This window comes from Eubalaena glacialis, chromosome 5 (assembly GCF_028564815.1).
Source record: "Eubalaena glacialis isolate mEubGla1 chromosome 5, mEubGla1.1.hap2.+ XY, whole genome shotgun sequence".
NCBI classification, from domain to species: Eukaryota; Metazoa; Chordata; class Mammalia; order Artiodactyla; family Balaenidae; genus Eubalaena; species Eubalaena glacialis.
Window position 1 is genome coordinate 104,863,490 of NC_083720.1, and position 12,335 is coordinate 104,875,824.

General features: G+C 40.4%; 1 protein-coding gene across 1 annotated transcript in view; it reads right to left on the minus strand.

Annotated features, from left to right (window-relative positions):
• Window positions 1-12,335, minus strand: part of SCD5 (stearoyl-CoA desaturase 5) — a 162,414-nt gene that overhangs the window by 12,545 nt on the left and 137,534 nt on the right. The window lies entirely within an intron of this gene.

Sequence of the window (12,335 nt, forward strand, 5' to 3'; positions counted from 1 at the left end):
TATATATATTTCAAATCTGGGTGTGATAAGCATATTAAAACTCTCATTTTTCTTTAGATGAAAAAGAAATTGCTGTCCTCTGTCTGCAAGCATTTCCTGTTGCTTGACTAACCCTAAGCACAGCAGTCCGAAGGTGCTGGTGTGTGAGATCTTGAGAGTGAAATCTATTAGAGCATGAAGGAAGGGGAAATGACCTGCCGACTTCCAAGCAGGGCCAGCCTCAGGAAGTGTGAAAAGAAGCAAACACAATGGGTGAGAGGGAAATTATAGTGCACAAATGTATCGTAATTATGAGCAATGAGCTGTCACTAGCATCTTGATTAAATATGTTTGGTTTTGTGATTTCACTTACAGCCGAGCCAGAAATTCATCTTCCCTACAGTTTTTGCATCTTGTAGGGGACCAGCCAAAATTATCTGGGTGCTTACCATAAACATTAATTTAGAGGACAGATGATCCGCCCTGGCAGCTTGTAAATGCATGGACCATTCTCTCCTTCTTTTGTCTCCTCTGTTTTCAACCACAAGGAGGTGGAATATGTGATTCGTTTGGATGCAGTTCTGAAGATGGAAGCCCGCTGATAGGGAAGCTTTTTGGAGTTTTTCAGAAAATCTTCCAGACTCTTTGAATTGTTTAAGTTGAAAATAGGCTTTGCGGCTGTGTCCTTGAGTCTGCCTCTCCAGTGCTTCAGTGTCTTTAAGTGAAAGTGTTCATGATGGCCACATTTGAAGTATTCTCGGAAAATCTTAATCACTCCATATTTGTCTTTGACCCTCAATTAGTCTTGACATCACTTCCCCTGTGCTACTTCATGATAAGCATTCCTGTAGAAGAAAATCTTTAATTAGACTATCTAGATGCATAATCCTCATCTTCTGGATAATTCCTTCCACGGAGGAACCAGAGATGGCAAACGGCTGCTCCATGAAAGCATCTCCTTCGGAAACTTGCAATGCGTGGGAAAAAAAGACATATTTTTATTTTCTCTCCGACTTCAGCTTTATTTGCTTTTGAGGTCTGAATGTGAAGGTTAGCTGCATCCATCTACTTGAATTTAATTTGTCTTTGTACAAACAGCTTGCATGAATTCACTAGGCAGCGGTTTAAAAGATAAACATAATCATTTCAGAATTTTAGCAGAAAAGAGCATTATTCCTACCTCATTAACAAGTGCTTGAAGAAAAATGCCCTGGCATATATTGATTGCTAAGACCGTGTAAGGAAGGTTAAAAGGACTTTTCCCATTTCAAAGCTTTGATTCCATCATAATATGCACAGGACAAGTTCTTTGAGGACAGGATTTGTTTTGATCTAATTCACATCATTCGTAGTTCCTTGAACACAAAATGCTGGTTAACACAGCAGGTGCCCAGTAAGTAGCTGAATTGTTGACTTGCACGATGAGCATCCATCTGTCTTTGGCCAAAGCAATTGCATCAGTTCACCTTTGTAATTGTTTGATATTTAGAGTTTCTCTAGTCCTCTCCAGAAATTTAAGTTGATTTGACTGGATGTCATTCTGGGTCTCTCTTGAGGATTCTTTGTCTGCCCTTCCTCCCTCCCACTCTCCTCCCTCCCTTCCTGATTAGTTATCAATCGTTCTCAGTAAGTTATAGGAACGACAGACTAACTCCTGATGATATGCAGGATAGGATGACTAAAATGAACAACTACAATCATTTACAAAATAATTTTTAAACAAAGTCACTGCATGTCCACTTTCTCTCTTAAAACTTCACACTTAAAACTGTATTCCACTTTGACTCTATCTGAGATAAACTGAGCATCACAGGAGAAAACGTAACCATTTCCCCTAATCTGGGATCCATGAAGTTGTATGCAAACTCTTTTGTGTATTCCCATTTTTATGGGGTTCAAAGTCCATAACTTTTATCAAATTCTCAAAGAGATTGTCAATTCCCAAAGGAATGAAAGCCCAATATATTAGTAAGGTAACTACTTTTTTCTTTGATGATGCTGTTGTTTAACTTTGATTTTCTCTGTTTCCTTTAGGATCTGGCCTAAGATTTAAGTAAGAAAAATTTAATTCAATTTAAAGGGTGGTCCTTTTATTTTTTTTAAAGAGTGGTCCTTTTTATTTTTATTTTTTTAAATAAATTTATTTATTTATTTATTTATTTTTGTCTGCGTTGGGTCTTTGTTGCTGCGCGTGGGCTTCCTCTGGTTGTGGCAAGCGGGGGCTATCCTTTGTTACGGTGCGCGGGCTTCTCATTGCAGTGGCTTCTCTTGTTGCGGAGCATGGGCTCTAGGCGCACAGGCTTCAGTAGTTGCAGCATGTGGGCTCAGTAGTTGTGGCTCGCGAGCTCTAGAGCTCAGGTTCAGTAGTTGTGGCTCACGGGCTTAGTTGCTTCGCGGCACGTGGGATCTTCCCGAACAAGGGCTCAAACCTGTGTCTCCTGCATTGGCAGGCGGATTCTTAACCACTCTGCCACCAGGGAAGTCCCTGGAGTGGTCCTTTTTAAAATGAGATTGTCCTCCCTTTTTTTAGCAGTAAAAATTTTTAAAGAATTAGTGACAGTAGATAGCAGTGTGTGCATGTGTAGAGAGCAGTGTGTGTGTGCTCACATGTGGATCCTGTGCTGAAAAGACAATCACCAAGTGACAGACTACAACCCTCCTCCCCTACCCAAGGGAGCAAGTTTAATTCCAAAACTCTATCAATGATAAGCTACTCACCAGCAGCCAGTCTCTGTGCAGGAAAGGAGCCAGTGGAGTCATTTTGGTGACTTTCATAATCAATATGAACTGCTGCAGCTGAATTGATCGGGTAAGCTGACCATTTTCCTTGTTGAGGGCAAAAATGAACAGGCTGACCTAACACGGTTTCTTCATTTCGCATGTAAGAGGAATGGCCCTTGTGCACAATGCATGCTTTGTAGCCCATGGGTTCCATTCCTAAATTCAAGCTGCACTGTCTTTCCAAAGCTCCCCAGGCCTTCAAACCTCAGCTCAAGACTGATTTCCTTCAGAAAGCCTACCCTGATAAATCTCCTCTCACCTGTGCTTATTGCATTATTCAACATCCCTTCAGTACAACTGTGCTGTCAAGACTCAAGAAGACAACCATTTTAGACAGCTGAGTTTTCCTGCAAGCTGAGAGTACAAATGTTCAATTACCCAAACTTTCTTTTAAATTGTATGTGGCAAAGGAAAAGATGGACACATTTCATTGAATCAAAATGGAAATTTCTGCATGAAAGGGGCCAAAAGGTACACATTTCCAATTACAAAATGAATAAGTCCTGGGGAGGTAATGTACCGAATGGTGACGATAGTTAATAATACTGTGTTGTGTACCTGTGTTGCATACTTGAGAGTACCTAGGAGAATGGATCTTGAAAGTTCTCATCACGAGAAAAAGATTTGTAACTATGTATGGTGATGCATGTTAACTGGACTTTTTGCAGTGATCATTTTGTAATATTTACAAATATTGAACCATTATGTTGTACACCTGAAACTAATATAATGTGTCAATTATACCCCATTAAAAACAATGGAAATTTCTGTGTGCCAAATAAATAAATAGTATGTGGAAATCATTACCCATTTTTGGTCCTTCTTAATCAGAGTTTATGGAAATAACTTGACTTTCCATGATGGTGATGAGGGTCTTAGCCTGGGTTTCTCGAAAGGAAGGCTTAAGGCAGAAGGTTCTACGATATTATTTTATAAAGAGGGCTGAGTCCCCGGGAAACAGAATGTGGAAAGCAGGGAAGGTTGGGGGGCCGATAGGAGAGTATGTTACTGAGCTGGCCCCGGCTTGATCCCTCACACTGGTGGGGCCATCTTCCAAGAGGCCATTTGGGTGATGGAGCCTCAGAACATTGCCTCTGGGAGGAGGAAGGGAAGAGTGCATCTACCATCTCCCCTCTGCATTGCCCGCATCCCCACCACTACCACACACAAACTTCAGGATTGTGAGCATGGGTGCTGAGAGGTGTCACAGGCTCCAGCACCAACAGAGATGCCCCAAGGCAGGAGGCACAGGCGTGAGGAGGGCGCTGTTGGGATGAACCTACCTGAAACCAGTTGGAGTGCAGAGAACTGCAGAGAATGAGTGGCCACAGCCCCAGGACAGAGAAGGTCCAGACAGTCTGCAATGTTGCCTAACGGGTGTCTGATACAAATAAGTGTGAGCTTTAGACTCTGTTTGGCCCACAGGGTCTGTTGAGGTATGAAGAGCTCTTGGTCTTGACTAAGTGATTCATTATATGACTCAGTCACTATAAGAACTGACTTCTTATGTTTACGTATTAAATTTTGCTGATTCTACCTTTATTTTCAGATACACTGATAAGCTGCCACCTCTGTTAGTTTTCCCACCTTCAGTGACTTCTGTGTCTCCTTCTAACTTGTTCCTCATAACCTGCCAAGGGTTTGAAAACCAAAGAGCTGAACTTTTTTTTTCTTTATTTTATAATGATTTTTTTTAGTGTTTTTATTTTTTTTTATTGGAGTAAAATTGCTTTACAATGTTGTGTTAGTTTCTGATGTACAATGAAGTGAATCAGCTACATGTATACATATATCCCCATATCCCCTCCCACTTGGACCTCCCTCCCCCACTTTCCCCACCCTGCCCGATCTAGGTCATCACAGAGCACCGAGCTGAGCTCCCTGTGCTATACAGCAGGTTCCCGCTAGCTATCTATTTTTACACATGGTAGTGTATTTATGTCAAACTTAATCTCCCAATTCGTCCCACCCTCCCCTTCCCCCGCTGTGTCCACATGTCCGTTCTCAATGTCTACGTCTCTATTCCTGCCCTACAAATAGGTTTATCTGTACCATTTTTCTAGATTCCACATATATGCGTTAATAGGATATTTGTTTTTCTCTTTCTGGCTTACTTCACTCCGTATGACAGACTCTAGGTCCATCCACATCTCTACAAATGACCCAATTTCATTCCTTTTTATGGCTGAGTAATATTCCATTGTATATATGTGCCACATCTTCTTTATCCATTCATCTATCGATGGACATTTAGGTTATTTCCATGGCCTGGCTATTGTAAATAGTGCTGCAATGAACATTGGGGTACATGTGTCCTTTTGAATTATGGTTTTCTCAGGGTATATGCCCGGTAGTGGGATTGCTGGGTCATATGGTGGTTCTATTTTTAGTTTTTTAAGGAACCTCCATACTGGCTCCATAGTGGCTGTATCAATTTATATTCCCACCAACAGTGCAAAAGGGTTCCCTTTTCTCCACACCCTCTCCAGCATTTATTGTCTGTAGATTTTTTGGTGATGGCCATTCTGACTGGTGTGAGGTGATACCTCATTGTAGTTTTGATTTGCATTTCTCTAATAATTAGTGATGTTGAACATCTTTTCATGTGCCTCTTCGCCATCTGTATGTCTTCTTTGGTGAAATGTCTATTTAGGTCTTCCTCCTGCTTTTTAATTGGGTTGTTTGTTTTTTTTGATATTGAGCTCCATGAGCTGCTTGTATATTTTGGAGATTAATCCTTTGTCAGTTGCTTCATTTGCAAATATTTTCTCCCATTTTGAGGGTTGTCTTTTTGCCTTGCTTATGGTTTCCTTTGTTGTGCAAAAGCTTTTAAGTTTAATTAAGTCCCATTTGTTTATTTTTGTTTTTATTTCTGTTACTCTCGGAGGTGGGTCAAAAAAGATCTTGCTGTGGTTTATGTCAAAGAGTGTTTTTCCTATGTTTTCCTCTAAAAGTTTTACAGTGTCAGGTCTTACATTTAAGTCTTTAATCCATTTTGAGTTTATTTTTGTGTATGGTGTTAGGGAGTGTTCTAATTCCCTTCTTTTACATGTACCTGTCCAGTTTTCCCAGCACCACTTATTGAAGAGACTGTCTTTTCTCCATTGTATGTTCTTGATTCCTTTGTCGTAAATTAGGTGCCCATATGTGCGTGGGTTTATCTCTGGGCATTCTATCCTGTACCATTGATCTATATTTCTGTTTTTATGCCAGTACCATACTGTCTTGATTACTGTAGCTTTGTGGTATAGTTTGAAGTCGGGGAGCCTGATTTCTCCAACTTCATTTTTCTTTCTCAAGATTGCTTTGGCTATTCGGGGTCTTTTGTGTTTCCATACGAATTGTAAGATTTTTTGTTCTAATTCTGTGAAGAATGCCATTGGTAGTTTGATAGGGATTGCATTGAATCTATAATAAAGGCCATATATGACAAACCCACAGCAAATATCATACTCAATGGTGAAAAACTGAAACCATTTCCACTAAGATCAGGAACAAGACAATGTTGCCCACTCTCACCACTCTTATTCAACATAGTTTTGGAAGTCCTAGCCATGGCAATCAGAGAAGAAAAACAAATAAAATGAATACAAATTGGAAGAGAAGAAGTAAAACTGTCACTGTTTGTAGATGACATGATACTATACATAGAATATCCTAAAGATGCCACCAGATAACTACTAGAACTAATCAGTGAATTTGGTAAGGTTGCAGGATACAAAATTAATGCACAGAAATCTCTGGCATTCCTATACACCAACAACAAAAAATCAGAAAGAGAAATTAAGGAAACAATCCCATTTACCATCACAACAAAAACAATAAAATACCTAGGAATAAACCTACCTAAGAAGGCAAAAGACTTGTACTTAGAAAACTATAAAACACTGATGAAAGAAATCAAAGATGACATAAACAGATGGAGAAATATACCATGTTCTTGGATTGGAAGAAGCAATATTGTGAAAATGACTATACTACCTAGAGAGCTGAACTTGAATTTGTGTGCAGATGAAGCACACAGAGGCTCTGAGTGAAAGCCTAAGGGGGGGCCTCTGGGCTGAGACCAAAAATGCAGAATTATTAGGAGAGTGACATTTATTCAAAGATCTCTCTCTATGGAGGTAGAGGGGGGAACATGAACTTTGGAGGTTAGAGGATTGCATGGAATAAGGTGAATGTGGCACTGAGCATCTACCATGATGATTCTCTTTGTTTATTCACAGGTTCTTGACTTTATTCCAGTTATATGAAATGATGGGATCTCTGAGTTTCAGGTAAGTGAGACTCTACCATATTTAATTTTCACTACACTGTGTGTATTTGAACTTAATGATATTGTTATGCTGCCTGTGATTTACTTGAAGATACTTCAGCATAAACAGTGTGAGATAAGGGTGCGTGTGTGTGTCTGTGTATGTGTGTGTGTGTTTTCTTCTTCACCCAAGGGGCAATTCATTAACATCTGAAGTACCCTCATCAGGAATCCACTCTTCAGGCATGCTTAGTTAGCATTTGACAAACTCTAATAGTTCATAAGTCAGAGGTCTGTTACAGGCTTCAGTTATTTTTATCTCTAAGCAGCCCTAAAGAGTTTGTAATTAGGATAAGGGAAATAAATTTTCACTGGTAAAATAAGTGGTCGAAATATGTGGATTGGCTAGAAATACTATACAGGTACCTCCCAGCAGGATAAATTCTTCCGAGTGGCATCGCCTGAGGCTTTGCTCCATCCTGTGTGCAGCCACTGACAGAATTCTGTTGCTGGATTCTGACAGGAAGGTGATACTACTGCATCATGCCTTCCACGCAAGGGGCTTGTTGGGGTATACAAAAGGGCAGGAGTTAGGGCTTCATCAAGCTTACAGATGTGGTGCATGGTTATTTTTGTCCCTAATTGTGGTAGAATTTGGTCTGATGTGGGATTCTGTTGTAGGGAAGACCCATCGCTTTCCTCCTCCTCTCACACTGGAGTTGGCCAAAGTCAGTTCCCAGCACACATGGCCAAATGGGTCTCCTGTTGCACCATCTATGTTTTTGTAGTCCTCTCACTGTGCCTTTGAGGGTCAGAGGCACCACGGGCACTGGAGAAAATTACTGCTGGTGTGATGAGGCCATGTGCGAACGGGCAGTGCTGCTCATGGCACTTCCCTACCTCCCCCTGGGAGGTGGGACTCCAGGCTGCTGAATCGTACTTTGAGGGAGTGGAGTGCCACCAGGGCCGGTGGTGGTGTTCATGTATCACTTACTTCAGCAACTGAGCGTTAGAGCATCATACAGAAATCATCACCCCTGAAGCCGGTTCTCAGCTATAGGTTGTCCAGGACTCTCTATAAACCAGAGAGCAAACACAATCCTGAGTTCCAAAAGTATTTAGGGAGGATGTTAGATGTTTCTTTAGTCTCAATAAATAGAGGGATGAATAGGACATAGTCACAGTCCTCAAGGAGCTTATGGTCAGATGAGAGAGCTATACAAGTGGGCCATTTTAATATAACATGATAAGCAAAAAAGGGAAATAAACCCATGATTCTAAAGACTTGCTGAGGAGGGGCACTTAGCTCACCCTAGGACAACACTTTGGCCTCAGGACCCTATTACATTTTAAAAATATTATTGAGAACTCCAAAGAGCTTTTGCTTATGTGGTTTATATCTTTTAACATTTACTATAAGGGAAATTAAAACTGAGAAATGTCTTCTTACTTCAGTAAATATTAATATATGTCCATAATATAAAATTACATATAATATAAAATATTACATATAAAATATATAAATGTATTTGTTAATGTCATAAAATAAATATTCAATTGATCAGTTCATTAAAATAACAATAATAAGCCTATTACATGCTAACATAGATAACATATTTTGATGAAAAATAACTATTTTCCAAAACAGAAAAAAAGTTTTGGTGTGAAGAATGTCCTCATTTTGCATAATCGCAAATCTCTTTAATGTCTGGCTTAACAGAGGCAGCTGGATTGACACATCTGCTTCTGCAATCAGTCTGCTGCAATATATTGCTTTGGTTGACATCACTGAAGAAAATCTGCCTCATACCCCTGTGCACTTGGAAAGGAGGGAACCTCACAGACCCCCTAAAAGGTAAGAGCTTAGATGCTACGTATAAAACTTACATTCTTGGGGACCTCCCACCTAGAGGAACCTTGAATTGCTGACCTCAGCTCCCTGGAGGTAAGTTTTGAAGAATGAGTAAGAGTTGTTGAGGTGAAAAACATGACAAGACAAGAACATTCTAGGTCTGTGCTTCTCAAACAAACACTGCGCATCCAAATAACTTGGGATCTGGGGATGGGGCATTTCTAATCCTGCATTTCTAACAAGCTCCCAGGAGATATTGATGCTGCTGGTCCCAGAAACCACAGTTTGAGTAGCAAAGATTTAAACCAGAGAAAAAGCAGGAGCAAAGGCACAGTGTCAAGATTGGTTCAAGATGGCAGAGTAGAAGGACGTGTGCTCACTCCCACTTGTGAGAGCACCGGAATCACAACTCACTGCTGAACAATCATCGACAGGAAGACACTGGAACTCACCAAAAAAGATGCCCCACATCCAAAGACAAAGGAGAAGCCACAATGAGATGGTAGGAGGGGCGCAATCACAATAAAATCAAATCCCATAACTGCTGGGTGGGTGACTCACAAACTGGAGAACACTTATACTACAGAAGTCCACCCACTGGAGTGAAGGTTCTGAGCCCCACATCAGGCTTCCCAACCTGGGGGTCTGGCAATGGGAGGAGGAATTCCTAGAGAATCAGACTTTGAAGGCTAGTGGGACTTGATTGCAGGACTTCGACAGGACTGGGGGAAACAGAGACTCCATTCTTGGAGGGCACACACAAAGTAGTGTGCGCAGCGGGACCCAGGAGAAGGAGCAGTGACCCCATAGGAGACGGAACCAGACCTACCTGCTAGTGTTGGACGGTCTCCTGCAGAGGCAGGGGGTGGCTGTGGCTCACCGTGAGGACAAGGACACTGGCAGCAGAAGTTCTGGGAAGTGCTCCTTGGCGTGAGCCCTCCCAGGGTCCACCATTAGCCCCACCAAAGAGCCAGGTAGGCTCCAATATTCGGTCGCCTCAGGCCAAACAAGCAACAGGGAGGGAACCCAGCCCCACCCATCAGCAGACAAGAGGATTAAAGTTTTACTGAGATCTGCCCACCAGAGCAACAGCCAGCTCTACCCACCACCAGTCCCTCCCATCAGGAAACTTGCACAAACCTCTTAGATAGCCTCATCCACAGGAGGACAGACAGCAGAAGCAAAAAGAACTACAATCCTGCCGCCTGTGAAACAAAAACCACATTCACAGAAAGATAGACAAGATGAAAAGGCAGAGGGCTATGTACCAGATGAAGGAACAAGATAAAACCCCAGAAAAACAACTAAATGAAGTGGAGATAGGCAACCTTCCAGAAAAAGAATTCAGAATAATGATAGTGAAGATGATCCAGGACCTCGGAAAAAGAATGGAGGCAAAGATCAAGAAGATGAAAGATATGTTTAACGAAGACCTAGAAGAATTAAACAATAAACACCGAGAAGAATTAAAGAACAAACAAACAGAGATGAACAATACAATAACTGAAATGAAAACTACACTAGAAGGAATCAATAGTAGAATAAATGAGGCAGAAGAACTGATAAGTGACCTGGAAGACAGAATGGTGGAATTCACTGCCATAGAACAGAATAAAGAGAAAAGAATGAAAAGAGTTGAAGACAGCCTAAGAGACCTCTGGGACAACATTGAACCCAACAACACTCACATTATAGGGGTCCCAGAAGGAGAAGAGAGAGAGAGAATCTGAGAATATATTTGAAGAGATTATAGTTGAAAACTTCCCTAACATGGGAAAGAAAACAGCCACCCAAGTCCAGGAAGTGCAGAGACTCCCAGGCAGGATAAACCAAAGGAGAAACACACCGAGACACATAGTAATCAAACTGACAAAAATTAAAGACAAAGAAAAATTATTGAAAGCAACAAGGGAAAAATGACAAATAACATACAAGGGAACTCGCATAAGGTTAACAGCTGATTCCTCAGCAGAAACTCTACAAGCCAGAAGGGAGTGGCATGATATATTTAAAGTGATGAAAGGGAAGAAACTACAACCAAGATTACTCTACCCAGCAAGGATCTCATTCAGATTCCACAGAGAAATCAAAAGCTTCACAGACAAGCAAAAGCTAAGAGAATTCAGCACCACCAAACCAGCTCTACTATAAATGCTAAAGGAACTTCTCTAAGTGGGAAACACAAGAGAAGAAAACGACCTACAAAAACAAACCCAAAACAATTAAGAAAATGGTCATAGGAACATACATATCGATAATTACCTTAAACGTGAATGGATTAAATGCTCCAACCAAAAGACACAGGCTTGCTGAATGGATACAGAAACAAGACCCATATATATGCTGTTTACAAGAGACCCACTTCAGACCTAGGGACACATACAGACTGAAAGTGAGGCAATGGAAAAAGATATTCCATGCAAATGGAAATCAAAAGAAAGCTGGAATAGCAATACTCAGATAAAATTTTATCAGATAAAATAGATTTAAAATAAAGAATGTTACAAGAGACAAGGAAGGACAGTACCTAATGATCAAGGGATCAATCCAAGAAGAAGATATAACAATTATAAATATATATGCACCCAACATAGGAGCACCTCAAGACATAAGGCAACTGCTAACAGCTATAAAAGGGGAAATCAACAGTAACACAATAATAGTCGGGGACTTTAACCTCACTTACACCAATGGACAGATCATCCAAAATGAAAATAAATAAGGAAACACAAGCTTTAAATGACACAATAGTCCAGATAGATTTAATTGATATTTATAGGACATTCCATTCAAAAACAGCAGATTACACTTTCTTCTCAAGTGTGCATGGAACATTCTCCAGGATAGATCACATCTTGGGTCACAAATCAAGCCTCAGTAAACTTAAGAAAATTGAAATCATATCAAGCATCTTTCCTGACCACAACGCTATGAGATTAGAAATCAATTACAGGGGAAAAAACCATAAAAAACACAAACACATGGAGGTTAAACAATATGTTACTAAATAACCAAGAGATCACTGAAGAAATCAAAGAGGAAATCAAAAAATACCTAGAGACAAATTATAATGAAAACACGATGATCCAAAACCTATGGGATGCAGCAAAAGCAGTTCTAAGAGGGAAGTTTATAGCAATACAATCCTACCTCAAGAAACAACAAACATCTCAAGTAAACAATCTAACCTTACACCTAAAGGAACTAGAGAAAGAAGAACAAACAAAACCCAAAGTTAGCAGAAGGAAAGAAATCATAAAGATCAGAGCAGAAATAAATGAAATAGAAACAAAGAAAACAATAGCAAAGATCAATAAAACTAAAATCTGGTTCTTTGAGAAGATAAACAAAATTGATAAACCATTAGCCACACTCATCAAGAAAAAGAGGGAGAGGGCTCAAATCTATAAAATTAGAAATGAAAAAGGAGAAGTTACAACAGACACCGCAGAAATACAAAGCATCCTA